The sequence below is a fragment of the Cupressus sempervirens genome, chromosome 1, assembly GCF_028749045.1.
Source record: "Cupressus sempervirens isolate cs-2001-9-10 chromosome 1, ASM2874904v1, whole genome shotgun sequence".
NCBI lineage: Eukaryota > Viridiplantae > Streptophyta > Pinopsida > Cupressales > Cupressaceae > Cupressus > Cupressus sempervirens.
In genome coordinates, this window is record NC_143118.1 from 381,883,913 (window position 1) to 381,906,534 (window position 22,622).

At 33.0% G+C, this 22,622-nt stretch overlaps 1 pseudogene; it reads right to left on the reverse strand.

Annotated features, from left to right (window-relative positions):
- Positions 1-1,330: 1,330 nt before the first annotated feature.
- LOC149577862 (serine--tRNA ligase, chloroplastic/mitochondrial-like) lies at positions 1,331-8,934 on the reverse strand (annotated as a pseudogene).
- Positions 8,935-22,622: the final 13,688 nt, after the last annotated feature.

The window sequence follows — 22,622 nt, forward strand, 5'->3', positions numbered from 1 at the left end:
TACTAGTATTGATAATCACCCTTTCTGTAGTTAGCAAACACGAAAGCAATTAACTATTAAGGTCACTCAACAGTCATTCTTTGAACATTTAACAAGAAATGGACTTTTTGTAAGCTTCCTTGATAAATAACTTGACCAATTCTTGAGAATAGTGCATACTAAATGGAGAATGAGTAGTCCAATCTCTTGAACTCCATTGTTAAAAATTACTATCAAGATCAAAAATAAAATTCTAACCATTCCAATGTGAATTTAACATATGTGCACCTGCATTATTCTTGCAAATATAGTGTTATTCACAGGATTGCCTCTTATTCCAAGAGCAATTTTCAATTTTGATTTTACATTATTTGATTGCACCTTTGGACATTTTGTTGTCTTTCACTTCCATCATTTTGCATCATTAGGATTCTTGGAATTGTCATGAGACTCTTTAACAAAAATACTACCAACTCTCCCTTGATCTTGTTTCAAATTCTTTTGTCTCAAACTATAATTATTTCTTACCCGGCAAACAACTATTATAGTAAGATGGCCTCCTCAAAGTATTTTTCCTTCCATATGAATTAAGAATATTTATGGAAGTAGTCTATTGACTTTCTTCATAATAAATGAGAACTTGTAGGGGGTGACCCCTAGCGCACACGGTAGACGGATAGGCTTGAAGTCATGGGTCACCCTCATGGTCTTGAGTTTGATTTTGCCTCCCAATTCAAATGGTGAGAGTGGCTTGCCTACGACTTCTTTGCACCCATGGGGGACTAGTCTCACCCTAAACTTGCATTGGCTGCTGGTCATCGCTGGGCTAAGGTCACGGGGACATCCCCATGTTAAAAAAAATAAAAAATAAAATGAGAACTTGCTACTATTAAATATCCTCATGTTGTCTGTGCAATCTGCTATATCATTATCAATATGATCTTTTGAAGAAGAATGCCCTCCCTTTGCAAAGTGTGATGTAGTAGACAACATATTGTATTTACATCTTCTCTTATTTATAGTCTGTAGTATTGGGATAATCTCCCCTCTAAATTTCATTTGAACAAATTGAATGTTCAAAGAACATTGTTTTATACTTTTTTGGATCTTTAAGTTACCAAGGGATCAAGTAAGCAATGCATAAATGCATTTAAGATACCTACCTACAACTTATCCCAATAAATGTGTAGTCAACCTACCATTTGAGGATTACTAAGGTCAAGAAAGATGAGTACTAAAATGTATGAGGTGGAAAATATTTCATACACTCAGTAGCTAAATCTGAGGTCTTGCTTAGAAACAATGGTTCAAAAAACTATCACAAAATAATCTTCACATCTAGGAAAATGCTTTATTGTTTTGACATTGGATATATGACTTCAACACCAACCATGAATGGTTAGACCCATCTTCTTGCTGAAAATTTTCAAGTATGGATATAATCATTCTAGGTATAGCACAAGTTGTTGCATTTAACATATGTACAAACTACAATGGTAATAATGGGGTTTTCCCTTTCTTGGGCTTGACAGCCACTAAAAGAGTTGATTATGCACTTATAGGTCAAAACTGAATATTAAGTTGATGACTTTGGTAATCTATGCAGTTTGATGCACTGGATATCTAAAAATAAGAAAATTTGTATAATTATTACACAAATATTTGTAGAGGCATACTTTTTTTTTCCTATCTACCAATCAAATATTGTCCTTAATGAATGGCATTATAGTTTAGGGTATACCTCACCATACCACCCTAGACCTAGCATCCATGCCTCCACATCATACTTGTGATATGTTGGTGCACCTAAGTCTTTAGAAGGCATGTCTAAAGTCTTGCAAAAAATAAAAAATTGTAAAACAAAAAAACAAAAAAAATATGCTATATAATCAATTAAACAACCAAAGATTTCCAACTCACTTGAAGTGTAATCCAAGTGAAGAAAAGAGATCTTCCTCAATGCTAATTAACTCCTCAAGGAATAATTCACTTTCCTCTGGATGACATATCACAAACATTTCAACCTTATTGAACTGATGGACACAGTACAAACCCCTGCCCAACAACCTAGAAAAAATAGCTATACTTTAGGCAATAGAAATTCAAAAAAAACTTAGTTCACTAATCACTCACCAGAAGGAGTTGAGGAATCTATATAACACAGATCTATTATTTTCAGTTATGAATCATTTCAAACAACAAAGTAGTGTGCAACCATGGTATCTTTTCATCATTATGGCTTGGAGTCTCAAAATATTCTATTTGTGGATAGTGGGCACAACTTAGTATATATGAAAATAAGAATGAAGGCATAAAACATAGGTATGTCTGATTGCAAAAATAATTGTTTTCCCTAAAATTGAATGACTCATATATCCAGACAAGTTAAGGGAAAGTGATGAATGAAGAAATCCTCTTGCACTTTTAACTAGCTATAATTGCAAGAGAGGATCAGGTTAAAACTCAATGAATACACCTGCCATGTAACTATAAGAGAGCTAGAACACACTAGCACTCTCCTCCAAGCACTACTATTTTAGTCTAGTGAAGTAGAGGCAAGTGAATGGAATCAAGAAGTTTCACTTCACAGGCTAAGAATCCATTTCCATCGCCTTTGTCCACACATTAAAGAAGCTACGGGGGGAACCATATATGGGGGATGAGCTCATTATGACATGCACACAACGATGTAACCATAAAAAATCCTACCCCACTACAAGATAATAACTCATGGTAGAAAAAAAAGAATAACAATTCAGACCAAAATGATTGCATTAGTATATAACAATTAATGCCTTATTCCAGAGGTTTCCATTTACAATGCAAGTGATACAGGGAGGGTCTTTCATAAATGTTCCCTTTCTGTGACAACATTAGTACGATTTTAAGGACCAATACTTGTCAATTAAAACCTAACCATTGCATTTAAAAATGTATAGTCATATTATAAAATAACTTAGCCAACAATTAAAATGATAAAACTAGTAAGCACAACATGTATTAACATAACAAAGGTCACTCTTGAAATTGAGTGAATATTTTTGACAACCTTAATGACCAATGAAATACACACATTAGAGGGATATACTCCCCCAATAATGATCCCAAAGCTTAGCTTGAAAAAAAAGATTATTGACACTCATCCAAAAGTACTACCAACGTCCATTAAAGTATACATGTAAGGGTTCATGAGGAGGGAATCAAGTCCCTTACAAGTGTATATGAGCAATGTTAGTATGCTAATAGAAACCAAATTTAAATAAAGCTTCTACAAACTAAACAAAATTCATAAACTTCAAGATAAACTAAGATGAGCTCTCAATTGAGAATATGAGCCATTAATGGGCTCTCTCAATAAGAAGCTCTCTTGTTGAGTGGCCTTGTCTAAATAGATAGGATGTATGCTCAAGCTTATGCTTCAAAAAGGGCTTCAAATGGAGTTGGAATTTGGGTGTGAGTGTATGGTTTTGATGTAAAATGGCTTCTTAAAATGGCATTATGACTTTACTTCATGGATTGTGTTAAAATGGCTTGGGAGAGGATTCTTTAAATAGGCAAAGGGCTTGAGGGATCAAGGGCTAGGATACAAGGATGGGAAAAAGCTTATGGAAGGTTTAGATTGAATGAAAAAAGAGCACATGGATTGTGCTTTCTTACAGCCAATTAGGGAGTGACACATGTCACAAGGTGAGAGGATGGAGGAAAGGGGAAGGATGAGTCAACAAAGGAGGCTCAAGGGATAAAATCTTCATAAAGACCCTCATAATGGCTTGTAAGAGCAATGAAAGGGCCTAGAAGAGTCATTTATGGCCTAGTGGGCTTCATAAAGTTTTATGATTGGGATATTTTGAGGGAGATGAGAGGAATTTCGACTTTGGCTTGATTAGGAAGGTTTTAAGCTTGCTTAAGATTGTGAAAATGATTAGGGGATGGATTAGGATGGTTTAGGATTAGCTTAGGGATAGGCAAGTGGATGACATTTAATGAGGGTGGGTGAAGGAGGAGATATTTGTTAACTTTGGCTTGGGTTAGTAAGTCTTAACCCATGTTTAGATAATGTGACAAGGTTAGGAGGGGATTAGGTTTAAAGACATCTTCTAGAAGAGTCTAGACTTTGGATGAGGATAAAGACTTTCTAGAATAGTCTAGAACTTCCTAGGATGAGGATGAAGACTTTCTAGAAGAGTCTACAACTTCTTAGGATGAGGATGAATTAGATTTTTAGGAAATAAATAAAGTTTTATTTATTTCAAGGGTTTGATTTGAGGAGATATTTATTAAAACTTTTTTAATAAACATGAGGATTAATATTTAATCTTAATTAAATATTTTGAGTTGGGATTAGGGGTAGGAAATGATGGGAATAGCCTTTAATCAAAATTTAAAAAGGATTAGAAGATCTTGGAAGAGGTTAGTGGTCTTAAGGAAATTGGCCAAGTTTTGGGCAAAAAATAAATAAATTTTTAATTTATTTTGGGTTTTTTGGTCAATTTATTAATTAAATAATTAATAAATAAGGAAATAATGTTTAAATAAGATTTAAACATTTTTGGGAGGGATTCCTTAATTAAATATTTTTAATTAAGATAAAGGGATTTAATGGCATAAAAATAAATAAATTAATTAAATAATTAATTAATTAATAAATAATGATTTCATCAGGAAATTTTTTCAGAAAATAAAAATACTTTATTTTCTAAAGGATTTAGGTGTCTACAACAAGAACTAGGGACCTCAACCTATCCTGCCAAGAGAGATTAGACCTTCAACCAGGGAGGTTTACTGACATTTACTAACTTGAAAGCATGTTCTATTTTCCAATATGAAATATAGTTTCTTTTGAGCATGCATTTGTTTATAAGCTGACCATACATTTTATGTGGTATTATACAAATCAAAGTACTCAAGAAATTGTTGATTTTACATGTTCAATGGTCTCCATTATGTAGATAATAATGATTTTACCAACTATTTTGCACACCATTCCACATAGCATTATCAATCCTAAGTAGCATTAATGAGTATCTTGTAACATACCGAATCTAAACATTGGCCCTTTCAAGAACCTCAAACCACATTTTTTATTAGTATGGAGTGCATAAAAGTTACAAATATTTTGTTAAGTTGAACAGTTTTTTCATATTTCAAGAAACGTATGTTGGATGGAATAGATTACCTTTTATTTAATGCAATCATAGTTTCCAATGTTGATGTAATGCAATAAAAATTAATATAGCAGAAAACATGTGCACTTCCATTTACTCAAGAGAGTAACACTTCCATAAAAAAAAAATGCAATTATAACTTGTTGCATAGCCTGCAACACCAACCTCTGTGCAAAAGCAATGTAAAAAAACAACATGTTTTACTGGCAAGAGCGTGTTAGCTATAATGCAATCCATGTACATTCCCCCTACTGGGATCTGAGAGGTTCCTGCTAGACATTGGTCTGTTCCATATATAGAATATACTTACTCAAAACAAAATTAGTATATCTGTATCATGGTGGTTCAAATTTTGAAATGCACCATCTTATCTTTAAACCTTTGATCTTCTTGTAACTCCAATGATTTATGACTTGAACCTTGGAACATATAAAAAGGACAACTAAGACAATAAATTATTAATGATAGAAATTGTTTTGTCAATCAAATTTTGTATCATAAAAGGACTTAACACTTGGGTATTCTCTACTCGGGGTTGAAAGCCACACTTTTCAAGAACAGATGCCCGAACAATATCAGGGGTACTCAAAGGCACATATCCTCTTCTTGTGAGTTCTGATAGAGCCTAGTTAAAGAGTCCCATCTCCAATAAAATAGCCTCATTTTTTAGGTAATAGAACTTTGAGCCACTAACCTGCACCATAAATACATGGTCAGAAAAAGTTCCATTTTCTTTTTGAGCTATTGCTAGATATTTGAGGGATTTGAAAATTAAAAGCTTAAAAACCCACCTACTTGTTAATGAATGATCTGAGAAACTCTATAATCAATGTTTCATAGGACACAACACTTTATGAAGGTTTAGGAAATGAGGCAACAAGCTAAGTTGGCTTGTTAATTGCACTTGAATCAGAGTAGCACTGTCACAGTTGAGCTCTCAAGAAGTCATAATGTTTCATTTCTGTGAGCATCACCTAGATGCAGTGAGTGCTAAGTGGATCATTCAAGCTTGTGAGAGATGGGTATTCTTAACCACTCCTATTCAAAACTACATGATTAAAAATCTTGATAAAACATCACATAATTACAAGTTGGTTCAAGTAATCTTTTCAGAACCCTTATTACAGTTTTAAACCCAACCTAGGTTTCCAAATTAGCAAGGTTTCATGTTGATTTTAGGTACAATTTGTTCAAATTCAAAATCTAATTTGAATTGTCTACAGATCTAAAGAAGGTTTGGATTTTTCTCCTTTGAAAAATTTGGAATCGTTGCATAACAAAATCAGACAAATCTAGAGCACACAATTCAAGAGTTCAATGATTTAGAAGCATGTTTGTTTGACTTTTTTAGTCTTTGACCCTTGCAAAACCCTAACAACAGCATTATTTTCTATTTTTAGTTTTTCTTTAATAGTGAAGGATAACATATGGAAAATAATAATTATCACCAACTCAAATAGCATAATATGCCACCTTATCTAAACTTCGATTCATCTCTAGTATACAACAATGCAATATCCTATAGTGGCATGGCCCATTACACCACTCCATAGTTGAGACACAAATCTTATGTACCACAAAAACAATCACTTTCCCCAAAGAAAGTTCCAGTATTCAACATCAGAATGTTTTTGAAAACTTAATCTATTTTAAGAGATATTCATTATTTAACAATCCAAACTGGTTGTGGCAAGCAATCGACCATGGGACTTTATTTTAATAAAAAAGAACCAAAATACATAATATACCACCTTTGAATCATGACTGGAGAAGAAAGAGTATAAGATTTAATAAACCAAATTTGAATCACCAAAAGCATGGCTTTGGGATGGTAAATCTTCACCATACTTCCTACTATTCCAAAGTCTACAAATATTTACAATTTCTTTATATTATTATATTTTAATATAGATTAATATTAGTAGAATCACTAAATAATGGTTAAATGTGTATATTTACTATTTAGTTACATTTATTATTTCATAGAATAAAGAAATATTTAGTTGTTAACATTTTACTACATTCATATTATTTATTTGTATTACTATAATATTAGTATGTATTTATAACTTTTACATTTATTATACAGACATACCAGTGTGCCCTACCTAACTCAAATTTGGTCACTTAGAATCCAGTTCAATGGGGCAACAAGTTCTTTTGTTAGTCAAAATAACACCTCAGAAACCTCCAAAAAGGTACAAAATGCAACGAGTCAAGAGAGCCACCCAAAGGATCAGGAAAAGAGGATGATGTTTTCTAAAGAACTGCATAATGAGCGTAATTTTGTTAAAGTTTCACACTAGCCAAAGGAGAAACTACCAAGATTATTATTTCTATTCAAAAAGTAAAGACCATACAGTAGAGCATAAGTACAAAGAGGGCTTTCAAAAATCTTAGAAGACATGGCTTAAAGCAAGATCCATAGCAGAGGCTTTCATTTATCAACATAGATTTCCTAATAACTGATTAACTTCACAAAGGAATAAGTTTTCTTTGATGATATTGAATGTCTTCTTTTCATTCATCAAAGTTTAATACCAAATTGCAGATCGATCCGTTTAGAAGAATGATCATTGATGTGAACTTATTTTGAGCTTATGTTCACAATCTCATCTCTATTTTAATGCTCTCTAGTTTATCTATATATTGGGTGACATATTGATCTTATAGAAATGTATGAATATTTAATTTGTCTGATAAGATCAACTTTTAAATGGTTTTTTCATACATTGAATATATAAAATAGTGTGAAAGTATATCCTTCTATAGAGTTCCCTATTGTACTAGAGGATGTAGAATTGACTAGATTGAGCTGAAAGAATGGTACTAACTAAATTAAGCCTTATGAATTTTAGTCAATTCAATGGATCAGTCAAAATGGACAATGGGGGAGGTGATTTCATTACAATTAAAAGGTTAAGGTAGATTGGAAGATGGTTTGAGATTCTAGCAAGTGCAGAATGATATACATACACACACTTTTGAAGTTTTCATCCTTAATAGAAAGTGATTTAATTTTTAACATCTCACACTTTACTTACATTTAATGTGAAGTGTATTAGACTTGAACAAAAAATCTGGTAAACATATAGAGTTGGTACATATTTGGACTTGTGTACTAGGAACATACTGACCCATATTGTAAATTTTTTATAAGGTTTTCTTAAAATAATTAATGTTTTAGTGTTTATCTACTAACAAAGAGCCATGAGAGTTGATCAAGGTTGATGTAGCAGTAGTGTTATTTGTCCTGTGCTTGTTCTTCCTCCTACCTACCCCTATAGGAACATTTCTTAGAGTTCCTCCAGCGGTGCAATACCTTTGGAAATTCTTACAAAAATGCCTTGTTTGATTGACATTGTAGTTGTTGTAATAAAAAAACTTGGTCTCCAAACTATCACACCTTGGACATGGGAGAAGCTTGTCAGGTTTTCTGGGCATCACTTTATCAAGAATGCTGCTTGAGTTGCTCTTTTTCCCATTTGCTAATTCACTTTTCTTAGTTTCCTCAACATTTTCCTTTGCTTTCTTTACTTGAGACTCACAATCACTATTTTCAAATGAGGCTCCTTGATCATCCTCACTGGGTATTGAGGATTCATCATTTGTTTCCTGTGAACATGGAAAAAACTCTTGTTTATAAGCCCATCATCAATGAATCCATCAATGGATATTTGAAAATAATTCAATCAACATTAGAATTTGAAGAGCGTGTAGGATCTATGGGATAAAAGAAAGATAAAAATCGATGTGCAGAATCTGAAATATGAATAACTTTCTCTTGCATCTTATCTACAAGTTATACAAATTGTATCTCTCTCAAAAATTGAAAGAACACAGATTTTTGGTTTTATTTGATAATTTAATAGCTTTTCTGACCATTTATGTACTATCCAGATTGATTTTCCTCTTCTATTGCTGATTTAAAAGCCTACCTACATGCCTAACAAGCAAGATTGTTAGACTCTATTGCTTTATTGAAAATTTTCTCATTCAGAATCTCAATGAATGAAATTAAGAAAGAAGGCTTTAAAACTCAAGATGCCCTATCTGAATTCTCATGGTGGCGGTTAATGTTTATAATACTCAACTGAGCAAGGTCTATATGTTCATTGCCACTCAATCCTATCAATGCTCTCCAAGTATAACTATAAAGAACAACAATTATCTGATTATCCCTAACAACGGTGACAAAACTTGACTGTCTAAGGCAAACTCAATGAATTTGACCCCTCCCACTACTGTATTGTATATGTAACTCGTGGAAGAGGGGTTGCTAATATATTATGCACCTATTTGATATGATTTTGTGCAACCACCATGAGGCCAAAATTTTTAAGTTTTTTAAAATTGTACAACCACCATGAGGCCAAACTTGCATAAGCTAATTGATTTTTAATTAAGTGAAATCTGAATTCTTCTTTTGACCCTTAGGCCAACCCACTTAGGCCTATTTTTCAACAAATTTCAGTTGCAATTATTTCATGGCTGAAATTTTAATGATCTTAGGCTCACGAGTTTTTGAGATTTACCCATCTTTTGAGCTCACATGTTCTTGATTGAAGATTGCATTAATATGTTTCAATCTTTTAATCATCTTCATTAGTTGATGCATTAATCAGATTAGTCATTGCTATCAGGATTAGTCATGGCATGCTGTTGTTAGCACCTAAGTAACTTTCAGCTTGTGACATCTCTTTGAGGCATTTTGCAAATAACTAAAATACATTGTCTATAAATCCACATTTTGCAAATATCTAGGCCTTCTAGAAATTATAGGATCATTTTAGTTACATTTTAAAAAATTAATAAAAAGTTTCCATATGTGTAGATATAAACATTAACTACAACATGTCCAATTTATTTGCAGGTATATTTTCCTGTGAAGAAAGACTGCGCCTAACAATACGAACCCAGAACAAAATAATGAGACAATGGCTACATTGTGGGCTTAGTTATGAAGAAAACCTAATAAACGTTATTGTCCTTGCAAAAAGTGTAAGGGCTTAAAGAATCGAAGAATTCTAATCACAATAGCCTAGAGTCATTGTAGGCAATATGGTCATGTTGAAGGGGGCCACGATTTTTGTCCATTGCTGAATGTGGATTTCCTACTGGAGGAACATGGAGGTGTGAATATCCAAGCTGAGGATAACACTCCCATGGAAGAAGATGATAATGTGCCAAAGGACATGATTGAAGAAGATGGTATTGGGGTAGGTGATGAAGAGGCTCACAATGATGGTACTAGTGAATCTGATAATAATGATGAAGATGGTCTTGATATACCTTTACTGGAGAAGGCACACGAGCCCTTATATGAAGGCTCCCAAACAACTCTACTCTCAGCTATAGTGTTTTTGGTGAACTTAACGGTTATGAATAGTATATCTAATGTAGCAATGTCACGTATGCTAATGTATGTCATTTTTGTCATCTTCAATGTTAGCATACAATTACTATTAATTATATTAACAATGTATATTTTTTGTTGTAGGTTGATTAATGAGTTTTTGTTACCACCATCAAACATTTTTCCTCGTTCGTACCGAGAATTATCTAACATTATGGATCAGATTAGAATGAAGTATCAGACAATACATGCATGTCCCAATGATCACATTCTATATCATAAACAACATAAATTTGCAATAGAATGCCCTGATTGTCATGTTAATAGATATTGGTCAAATCAAATAACAAAAAAAGTGCCTCACAAGGTTCTTCGGTACATTCCCATTATTCCACGTCTTGAACAGTTATTCAGGTGCGCTAGCTTGGCACAATTTATGGATTACCATGCACACAATAGAAGCTAGGATGACATTATGCGAATTCCTACCAATGGTTCTGCATTTAAATAGATAGAAAAAACATGGTCACACTTTAAAGAAGAACCTCATAATCTAAAACTTTCATTGGCGGCGGACGGTGTCAATCCATATGGAGATATGAGATCTGTTTACTTAGTATGGCCTATTTTTGTAATTAACAATAACATTCCTCCTTGGATGTCCATAAAGAGGGAACACATAATGTTTTCAGTGATTGTGTTAGGTATTTTTTTATTTTATAGTTATCTAAATTAATTTATAAATAATTCATGAAAATGGTTATAATAATTACATAATGTTTATGTTCATTCAATTGCTAGATAAATACCAAGTTAAAGATATGAACGTGTATATTGAGCCCCTAATTGATGATTTGTTGAAGTTATGGAATGACATCACTATGTATGACATCTCTTGACTGATAGGACATCGACAATATCAATTCCATGCAATGCTTGTATGGACAATATTGTTGGATACAATTGTTAATTGTGTATTGTCTTTGATGTTACACAAATGTCATATCAGCCATCAGATAGAGTCTACCAAGCTCAAATGGTTAGCAAAGCAATTTATAGTGACTACCTAGCATTCCTGAACATTACACAGTAAGTTAGCTCTTACCGAGCTCACTCAAGCATCAAAGGGTTTTGTAGCAAAAAGTTAATGTTAACCAAGCTTCCAAGGTTAACAAAGGGAAAGTCAATTTCTACCAAGTTCACTCGGTCATCAAAGAGAAAGTTAGCTTTTACCGAGCTCACTCGGTAAGTGAAGGAAGGTCAGTGTTTATCGAGTTAACTCGGTCTCTGAAGGAAGTTGCAAGGTTTGCAGTGTTTATCGAGCTTCACTTGGTTAACACTGGGGAAACCATTCTGGAGCAGTGCTCACCGAGCTAGGTTGGGAAGCGAAGAATTTTATTGTTCTAAAGAATTAAGTTTAATTGTTTTGTGCAATGTTTGCAGCCAACTGATTTAATGTTTTTTAGTTGTTGTAACTTGTAATTGAGCCGACTTGACAATCTATAAGGTATATATGAAAGGTCAAGTTGTGAATTCATGAATATAAAAAGTGTGGATGCATAAGAGTGCGAATGTATGGATGTAAATGGAATGAGAAAATATTGAATATATGAGCGAATGTTGTGAAAGGATTAGATATCCTTATGGAGCTGCAAAGTTGTATTTGATTGGTGAGGATCTAGTGAAGTAGAACATAGATCTGTATTCAACAAAGATAAGTTGCATATATTTCAGATCACTTTATTTTTGCTTTCTAATCATTGTAATAGTGATTCAAAATCTCTGAACAGAGTTGGTTTAACAACCATTTTGTAAATCCTCTAACAAGGTGACAATTCAGTTGAATTGTTCTTAAGACCTCCAACCAGGCCACTCCTTACAAGGTGATTAAATCCTCTAATAGGGTCACATCTAATAGTGTGTTTTGTAACCTTTAACAGGGTTGGCTCCTAACAGGGCTCACTTCAGAAGAGTGAAAATTGGTGACTAGTTACTTGGTGGTTTTTCCCATATTGGGTTCCCATGTTAAATCTGGTGTCTCTTGTGTTCATGTTATTTCCTTTATGCATGCATGTTAATCACTTTAAATTCTTAATAAGTTAATAGAACATCTATCAAGTTTTAGCATTTATTTGTGTGGTTACTGAGTGTCAGCAACAACTATATTTTAAGATATCTAAGGATCTGTGGATTTATTTTTGTGGTAACTAATTCACCCCTCTCCTCTTAGTTACTCCATCTCTATTTCCAACACAATACATGATGCCCCTGGGCTAACTCATTTTTGCGGTATGCTATATTGTTAAGATCACATATTTTTGGTCTGTTATAGTGCTTACACATTACTATCAAATGCTTAAGTTGTGCATGATAATTGTACATGATCTTTTAGGTCTTTAGACAAAGAAAAAATTTGCATGTCCAGTTTGTGGTCCAAAGATGAAATGTCATCATTCGAGAAGTTTAGGAAAGTAGGTGTTTGATGAGTTTAGACACTTTCTCCACAATAATCATAGGTATCGAATTGTCAAAAAACATCTTTTCAATGGGAAAGAAGAGACATCATCAAGGCCATGAAGAATGACACCTCATTTATGGAAGTTGGAATGCGATCAACTAAATCATCGAGGCAATGTCCAATTTGTCATCCAAAGTTTACAATTTGTATTTTGATATTGTCTTATATTTACTAATGCTGTAATTGATGCTCATGAAGGTCATCAAGGCATCAATGACCAACTTCCTAGAGGAATGAAAATTTATCCTACCCAATTTAGTAGGTTACCATAGTACAAGGATCTCCCAATTGCATATTTTTTTGATGCTATGCATACTGGGAAGAATGTAACAGAGACACTATGGAAAATTTTGGATGGAAGGCATGATAAAGAACAAATTGGTAAAATTTGTATTGACATTCATGAATCCAATCATGCACTAAAAGTTTTCATTGAATCAAATAGCAATGGAGACAGCATAAATACAAGTGCCCTTCCTTGGTTATTAATAGAGCAACAAAGTGATGCATTAAAAGAAGTCATAAAAAAAACAAAATTTTCAATAGGATTTGCTACAAATATAAGCACTCTTCTATCAAAGAAAGGTGATTTTGGGCCAGGGTTGAAAACACATGATTGGCATACCTTCCTCAAGATAAGTCATGTTTTCTATTTACAGTATATTTGTAAGATTGAATGTAGTACCAATTGCCTTATTTAATAATATATTGAAATGATCATTTTTTAATGATTGTAGTTCATCCTACCTCTATCCCTTCCACAATAGTTTGACAACAATATTAAACAAGTTATATATGATCTTGGAAAATACATGAGGTTAGAAGTGTTTTTTCTTAGATTTGTAGATTTTTATCTGAAATCTATTGTATAATTTTATTTGAAATCTCCTTTATGTATTTTTGCATGTTGAATCTCTTTTAGGTGGTTATCATCTAAAGAAATTGATAAAAAAAGATATAAAATATTGAAAGAGAAAAATTCCACAGCTTATGTGTGAAATGCAAATTTTTTTACCTCTAATGTTTTTCAATGCTCAAGAACACTACCTCATACATCAAGTTGAGGAGATTGAATTGTGTGGACCTGTACAAGCTAGATCAATGTGGATGGTTGAGAGGCACTTGAAATTTATGAAGGGCTTGGTTTGACAAAGAGCACGTCTTGAGGGTTCTATGATAGAGGGATATATGATATACCAGACCATGGAGTATATTAGTGAATATCTTCCAAAGTTTGCAACAGGTATCCATGTAGATCGTATTTGGGATCCCAACTGTAATGACAAATTCAAAGGGGAGTACCTAACGGGGAAAGGTAGATTGAGGAGGGTGAGAGGTAATTATAAGTTTTTTTTTTTTGTAATTTAACAATTCTTATCCATCATCAATATATATAATTGTTTCTAACTGGTGTAATTGTCTTCTTTATAGTTGGTCATGAGTGGGATGCACTACACTTGTATATTGCAAACACTCTTGATTGGATGACAGTATGGATTGAACAATCTCAAGAAAATGGTCACTAATTAACATGGAATGGTGTCGCATCATTGGTTAAAGAAGCTCATCGTAATGAAGATCCCAATGTTATGCTAATGGTACTTGATCTAATATATGGCTTAAGCAATACAAAGGTATGCATAAGATTACTAATCATGAGACATAAGTTTAATATCAACTCATAGATCAATGAGAAGATTCTTGACATGTTTGAATAATTGCAAATCAAACACCACAAAGCTATGTACTACCATGGCTATAAATTTTGCACAAAAAAGTTAGATGAAATGAAGAAAATGTGTGATTCAGGAATAAGTGTTGTCTTCGTGGTCACCAATATTTCATCTAGAACTGACATACATCCTCAACAATCTAAAAATTGATACTATGGCATTTTGGATGATATACTTGAGTGCGACTTTAATTCATTCAAAATAGTTCTATTTTTCATCAAATGGTTTAGGTTACAACGGAATCGAAATGATCCTGATAGGACTGTTATTGAACACGATAGTGGATTTACTATGATTAGTACAAGGTTATTTGAGCCAGTCAGAGATGAGCCCTATGTTCTTCCAAGCCAATGCGAGCAAGTGTTTTACTTTGGTGTTCCACACAAACCAAGTTGGTCATTTGTTGTTAGACATGACCTTAGAGGAAGGCCAATAAAGTATAATGTGATCAAAGAAGAAGATATTGAAGAAGCACAAGAGGAAGTAAATGATTATCAGGAATGACAGTTACCCAGTGATGAAGAAGAAGAAGATGGTGATGATTTTGGTCATGCTAACGATAATGGTGATAATGATGATGATGATGCTAATGATGATCATGATCATGGTGATGAAGATGGTGATGATCATGGTGATGATGGTCATGATGATGATAGTGATCAAGAGGATGATGATGGTGATGGTGATGATGACGATCAAAGTGACAAGTACAATTATGGTGATGATGATGATGATGATGATGATGATGATGACATGGATGAAGATCATGATGATCAATGAAATGTCCAGGTAGGATCAATGTCAACTATGATGGGGTCTTGTATGACCAAATATTTCTTTCCAAACCATATGTGCACATATAAACATTAAGTAGAACATGTCAAATATTTTTTTAGATATAAACATTAGATATGCTAAATTTTTAACTTAAGACAAATGATTTACATATACAATCTATTTTATTATTAATATTTTTTTTGGTAAGTCTATTACTTTAATTTCACTACTGATTTCTAAGACTTACTAATTTTTTTCACAAGGCGATATGGATGCACCATCTCAGACACCTTCAATAGAGGTAAACATTAGTTATTGTAAATTTTAATGTTAATATAGAAACAAATGTCATATTATTATGTTCTTTTCTTTATGGCTTTGGAGTTATTTTGATGAAATTATATGAATATGTGATGTCACAAATGATAAGAAAAAGCTACAATGACACTGATCAAATGCAATCTGAAATAAGGGCGTCATATGTACATGACATTGGCCTTAGTACTGACCCTATATTCATCACCCAAAAAATTATGCAAAGATACACTGATGAACTTGTTAACATTATCATCAAGGGTGATAGAAGTGAGGAGAAAGAGGCACTGAGAATAGAATTGGATCGTAGAATCCAATCTTACAAGGTAAGCAGTAATTCAACTAAAGTAGTAATAGAAGTTCAATAGATATTAATATTTTATAGTATCTTATGGATCATGATCTCTAATTTTATGTGTTCTTGTATAGACATATGTACCAGTTGTGACATCACATGGTGAACATGGTTAGGGTTGTTGCACAGTACCTTCGTGTAAGTAACACTTTGTTTGTTTTGATCAACATTATAACACTTACCTTTTTTTTTGTGGAGGTTTCTCACTAGTATCCCATTTGATCTTTATCCATTGCAAATGTCTTTGTTAAAAATATTCTATTCCTCATCTCATGATGAAGTTCAGACTCCTCCTTCAGTTGGCAGTCCACTATTGTCTGTTGCATTGTCGGCAACAAGGACCATGCAAACATCATCGTCTATGCCCACTAGAACTGGTAAAAATTTGTTGTGCTATATTTTGTAATGTGCTATATTTTGTAATGTCTTTCTACAAGTTGATGAACAATGAAGTAGCATGTCAGTGCTTAAATGATGTCTACAAAAGCCTGCATACACACAAACACATGCACACACACACCACACGCACGCACACATACACACACACACACACACACACACACACACACACACACACACACACACACACACACACACACACACACACACACATACCTACACATAGAGAGAGACATCGACATGGGTAGGGAAGTAGAACAATAGAGAGTAGTACTAAAATTTTCATTTAATTGTTAAATGATGTTTCAGTTGATAGACCAACAGAGAGCAATACTATTGAAGTTGATCCATTTCCTAGAGCAGTTCGTGTGATTAGTACTGGTTCGTATGAAGGGACATTGTTGCTGAATAAGAAAACTATGTTTCCATTAAAAGAATGAAAGCTCTAGGTGCTTTAAAATTTAGTTTACTTTTACATTACTCATTTTGGATTGATAAATCCTTTATGTTTTTTTAGGTAATAATGTTTTCTTTGAACATCTTTTTCATATGACATTGAGACTATTTAGACCCACCATACGTAAAAGGGCCGTAATTTCATATCATTGCTACATAATTTTTCTTTTCTTCTATTTATTGTAATATATAAAAGTTATTGATCTAACAATCTATTTGTTTTTAAAAAGGTGGAATTTACAAGTTGTGGAATTCAAAAATCAGCTGATTGCATCTATTGAGAAGAAATTTGGGAAAAACATTTTTGACACTGGTCTACTTCTAAAAAGAGCAACAAAGCATATAAAGACTGTGAGGGATCAATATAGAAGGGATCTTAAGCATAACCCAAAGTACGACCATCCTCCTACGATTCCACCAATGGAGTGGAATGAAATAATAGAAGATGCAAAGGAGAAAATGCTATGTGAAGATAGAGATAATGAAGTAGCACAGGGCAAAAAGAAGTATTTCATTATAGCATTAAGTACATTCTAATCATGCACTAATTATCGATATTTGTAAATCTATAATCTAAGATGTTTGAAATTGTTCATAGATTACAAGACACATCCATGGCTACAAAAGCGAGAGTAGAAAAGGTTGGCCAACACAAACTTGGCTTTGGTGGCTATATGAAACTCCAGTCTCAACTTGTAAGTAGAGCAATGAATTTTTTTTATTTTTTTTAATATAATGTTGCAAACAGTTTTGTTTAATGAAACCATACATGGAAAATTGACGTTATCAAGAAAGAAACATAGGGCACAAATTTCAATGTGGAGGTCACAGATGAAGATAGAAAAATTGCCTTGAAGGAAGGCTATAAGTTGTGGTTGCACACCTACGTGAAGAATCTGTAAGCCTTGCCCAAGAATCCAGTGCACCAAATGATATCTCATAGGTAAATTGGTCAGATGAAAAGTAAATGAAATTAAATAGTTGAGAAGATTCTTTTTTGGTATTAGTTTTAAACGTAAATTGACTACATAACAATGTGCATAACATTTTACTATAACCTTCATATCCTACCATAGAACCTTCTCGTGATAAATTCCATGATGTGCATTATAGTGGTGGAGGTATTAATTTGATATTGGAAATTAATTATGCAATTATGAATACAGTTTAACAGCTTCAATTGAAATTTGACGTGCATCCTTTTTTTGAATATTTCAGAGCATGTTGAACATCATGCTGAAGGAGTGGACCATGTTCCAAGTGTTCAACATGTTGACATGGTGGCTGATCAAAATGTTAATGTACATGATGTGGCATTGTCAGGTAAGAAAAATGCATTTTATGTTGTACTCGTACTTAATTACAAACTTGTAACAGTTAGAAAAAGAAAAAGAGTATGCCAATTTATCCCATTCACTTTTTCTTGCAATAGAGCCCCCTTTAGTGCAACAACCTCCTACTCCTCCAAAGAGAAGGAGCCATCATAATTTGACATTACACATGCCAGAAGAGGGGGAGAATGATGCAGATATGGATGCTCCTATGAGTGCTTTTCTTAAGAGAGCTCAGAAAAACAAAAAAAAGAAATGATGTTTTAAAAATCTTCTTTAATAAACCTTATTGGATAATGAAAGAACTTTGTTTTAAGTAATTATGTATGAATGATGCATATTAATACAGATTTTTATTTTATGTTAATGAATATTGTTATGAGTTAATGAAGTTTTGATTAGTATTATGTATTAATGAATTTTATATCATATTAATGAATGCTATGTGATTGTATTGATTGAATGTTATAGTTCATAAATGGATGAATGAATGAATGAAGTATGTAATTAGATGATAATGGATACTTTAGATTGATGTTAGGGGGAGGGGGGTGAGGCCAAATGAGCTTCCACCTTCACGTGGTTGGCCTTGTTAAGTAGAGAATATTATAGTATTCTTGAAACCAAGTGAAGCTCAAACTAACATAAAATGGAAACTTTGCATGTCGTAGGTCTAAAATGATCCACAACTACTGCTACCCATAACATACAATGCAAATATGTAATGGGATTTATGTGTTTCTACCTACAATGTTTGATATTTAATCATTTTGTTCCCTTTATATATTTACCCTTTTTTTTTTCCCCTCAGCAATAGTTGTCAATAAAGATATTTTGAACTATGCATTAGGTGACATAAATGACCATTATGGGTAAATACTACAATATCATTCTAATAGAAATGGTTGATCAAAGATTCATCTCCATCTTTGGGGAAGAATGCTAACAGGATTGCTGACCAGGGCACATGCTTGCTTGTGAGTGAGCTAGGTTCTATAGCTATATGTCTCTTTTTTTTCCTCTTTATGTTAGCTCAATTGTTGAGGTGAATTGTGTTTATAGGCTAGGTCTATTTAAAATCTTTGATTAGAATTTTCCTACTCGTGAGATTGTTTCCCTTGGTTATATTTTGGTTAACTAGTTGAAAATGTTAAACTATTGTGGATGCAATGTAGAGAGTTTGTTTTAACTCATTTGTTAAATGTGTTGATCATGAACTTCTTGTGTTTGAACTGCCCTTGACATCAACAATAGTATTTATTCAAAATATGATAATAGATTTATCAAAGTTTAAGAATTTATGGTAATATTTAGGTCAATAAGTTATAGCATAAGACAAGGTAGATCAAATTGTGAATTTTTTGTGAATATTTTGCAAATATGCTAAATTGGAGGGCTTTATTAATAACAAAGACCCTGTCCCTAGTATGTCAAGTGTAGGCCCTAATATGACAAGACTAATGACCCTAAGTGTATATTATATATATGCCATATATTTGGTCAATATATCTCGCTCAAAGCTTCAAGCTAAACTCTTCATTCTACCATCTGCATTCAACCTTAGGATTCATGACACTAAATTTTGTTTTAAGGTTACATTACCATTTTAATATGAATAATGACACAATATTTTATTAATATAGTTTTAAAAGATTAATATGGTTCTAGCTTTTTATGGATATAGAAATTTTAGGCTTCATATATATATATATATAATCTATGTCTTGCATTGACATACCCAGATTGTACCCTGACTTCTGCTAGGATGTGGAAATTTACTTCCCTCCTTGCTAGCATGAAGAAGAAAGATAAATATTTGGAATTTCAAGGTAGAAAAGGGTAGGTTTAATGAGATAATGGATGGATTTCAAGGTTAGGAAAGCAACGACAATTAAGGAAGAGGCTGCTCAAGTCTTTTTTTTAAAAACTAGAGGTAAATTTAGACTGCAACAACGTTCCTCTAGCTGCTAGTCAATGTTAACATCTCTGTGGGATGGGTACAATGAAGAGCAATCAATTTGTTTGGTCTTGTTTATAAGCTTATTAAAAATTTTCCAACCTAAAACAACTGACATTATTTCCAGTCTTGCTACTGTACAATCAACAATCTATTAATCGTTTATTAACTTTCAAATTGTATGTGTTGAAGTTTCCATTGTTTGAGCAAAGTGGCAAACTTACAAGGACCTGTGATAACAATTTTAAATTCAAATCATTCTGTAAACAAAAATGAACAAATATCATCATCTTTTCAAACATGAAATTGAGAATTCAATATTGCAAGCAAACTATTTGAAAATATGCTTGAATACTATAACATTGAAAAGAGAAAGGGAGTGCAGAAGAAATTGGTGCATAGAGGATGCACATTACAGATTTCCATTTTCTTTCATGAATTCAATTGAAACACTTCATGGGAGGGAAATCTGCTTCAAATCCAAACAACTTGAAAAGTTAAGAACCAAGCTCTCTAGGAAACTAGCTAATATTGCATTCAATAAAGGTGTAGTAATGCACACATTATTCCATCCTTTGCCAAAGTCTACAACTATATTTCTCTTGCCACAGGACCATGCATAGTTTCCAATGAACTATGATGAAGAAATTGACCACACAGTCAAATCCAAAAGCTATTAGGACAAGAATTTCACTTGACATAAGATATGTGATAGGCTATTGCTCCGTGTAGACCTAGTAATAATACTCGTAGCATTTCATTTATTGCTCTAGCTCAACATACACTTACCTTATGAGCACACAAATTCCTATTGCCTCTTTATACTAAAAGATCCCCTCTGATCTAACAACTACAAGTTTTGATTTTTTTGTGTTTCTTTGAATTTTTTGATTTTTTTAAGGATTTCAAATATTTTGTTCTTTTTTATTTTTTTGGTTTTCCTAGTTGTTTGCAATGTATAAATGAAATAGAAAGAAATATGAAGTGAAAATGAAAGTATAGATGAAATGTATAGAAAAGCATCAATTCAATGAATTTTTATATACTCGAAAATGCCAACAAACATACCATTATAGTTCTGTTGTAGATCTGAAATTTCTTGAGATATTCTATGGCACACAGTGTAACACAGGGACTTGCAACCCCTCCTAAACCTCAAAGAAGTTTTCCCAAAGACATCCCTGCACCAGGTACTTGGAGTATCTAAGTAGCCCCACCTATGCCATTTCACAACCAAGCCACCATTGGGACATGTACTTGAATTTCCATTTCAATTTTGATTTTTGAATGTTACTATTGGATATGTACTATGTTACTATGTTGAGTATTCAATGGTTCTAGTCCTTGTTGCAATTTATTAGATATATCAAGGGTGAAAGATTACTCTTGTCACTGGATATCTATAGAATAAAAGAGGGTTTATATCAGTGCAGATTGCCAATTATCATGCAAATGCAAGGAGGTTTAAGCAATTAAAAACTATTGTAGAGTTGAATCAATACTAAGTCATCCAATAAGGTAAAGATGTTTGGAGTACACTAAAGAAGAGAACTTGGTTTGAAGCTAAATCTCTCACAAGTAGCTAGTATTGATGCCAATGTAGTTTCTTAGTTTTGTTGAGATTGATATAATTTTTTAATTTGTGATCCTTTATTTTCTTTGTATTCATAGCAAAAACAAGAAAGGCTTCACAAGATAGAGGAGAAAATAATATATTTACAATTATATGATGCCATGGAAGCACTTGTTCACATCTACAGAGATGGTTGTCACACAATAGGACCCCACGACAAAGACCTAGATGATACTACAAGACCCTGCAATTTTCCAGCATGCAAGGGCCTTGAATCTTTAGTTAGAAATTTTGCTGGGTGCAAGACACGAGTCCCTGGTGGATGTGTTCACTGTAAAACAATGTGGCAACTTCTTGAACTTCATTCAAGAATGTGTTATGAGCCAGATATCTGCAAGGTTCCTCTAAATAGGTACAGACGGGGCTTTTGTTATTAAATGTACAATTGGTATTATTAGATTTTCTAGAAGCGTACTTCTTTTTGTTATAGATGATTAGAGTATATCTTCATGTAGGAATTCTAAAGAAAAAGTGAAACATCAAAGAAAGAAGGATGAAGTGAAATGGAAGGTGCTAGTGAGCAAAGTACAGGTAGCTAAAAGAGTTGTCAATGCCTTTTCATTAGCTGCCACTGTATAAAGACTTGCTTTCTTACAACACTGTACTAGTTTCTTGTATTATAATTTTTTTACCAATTTAGGTTTTGGC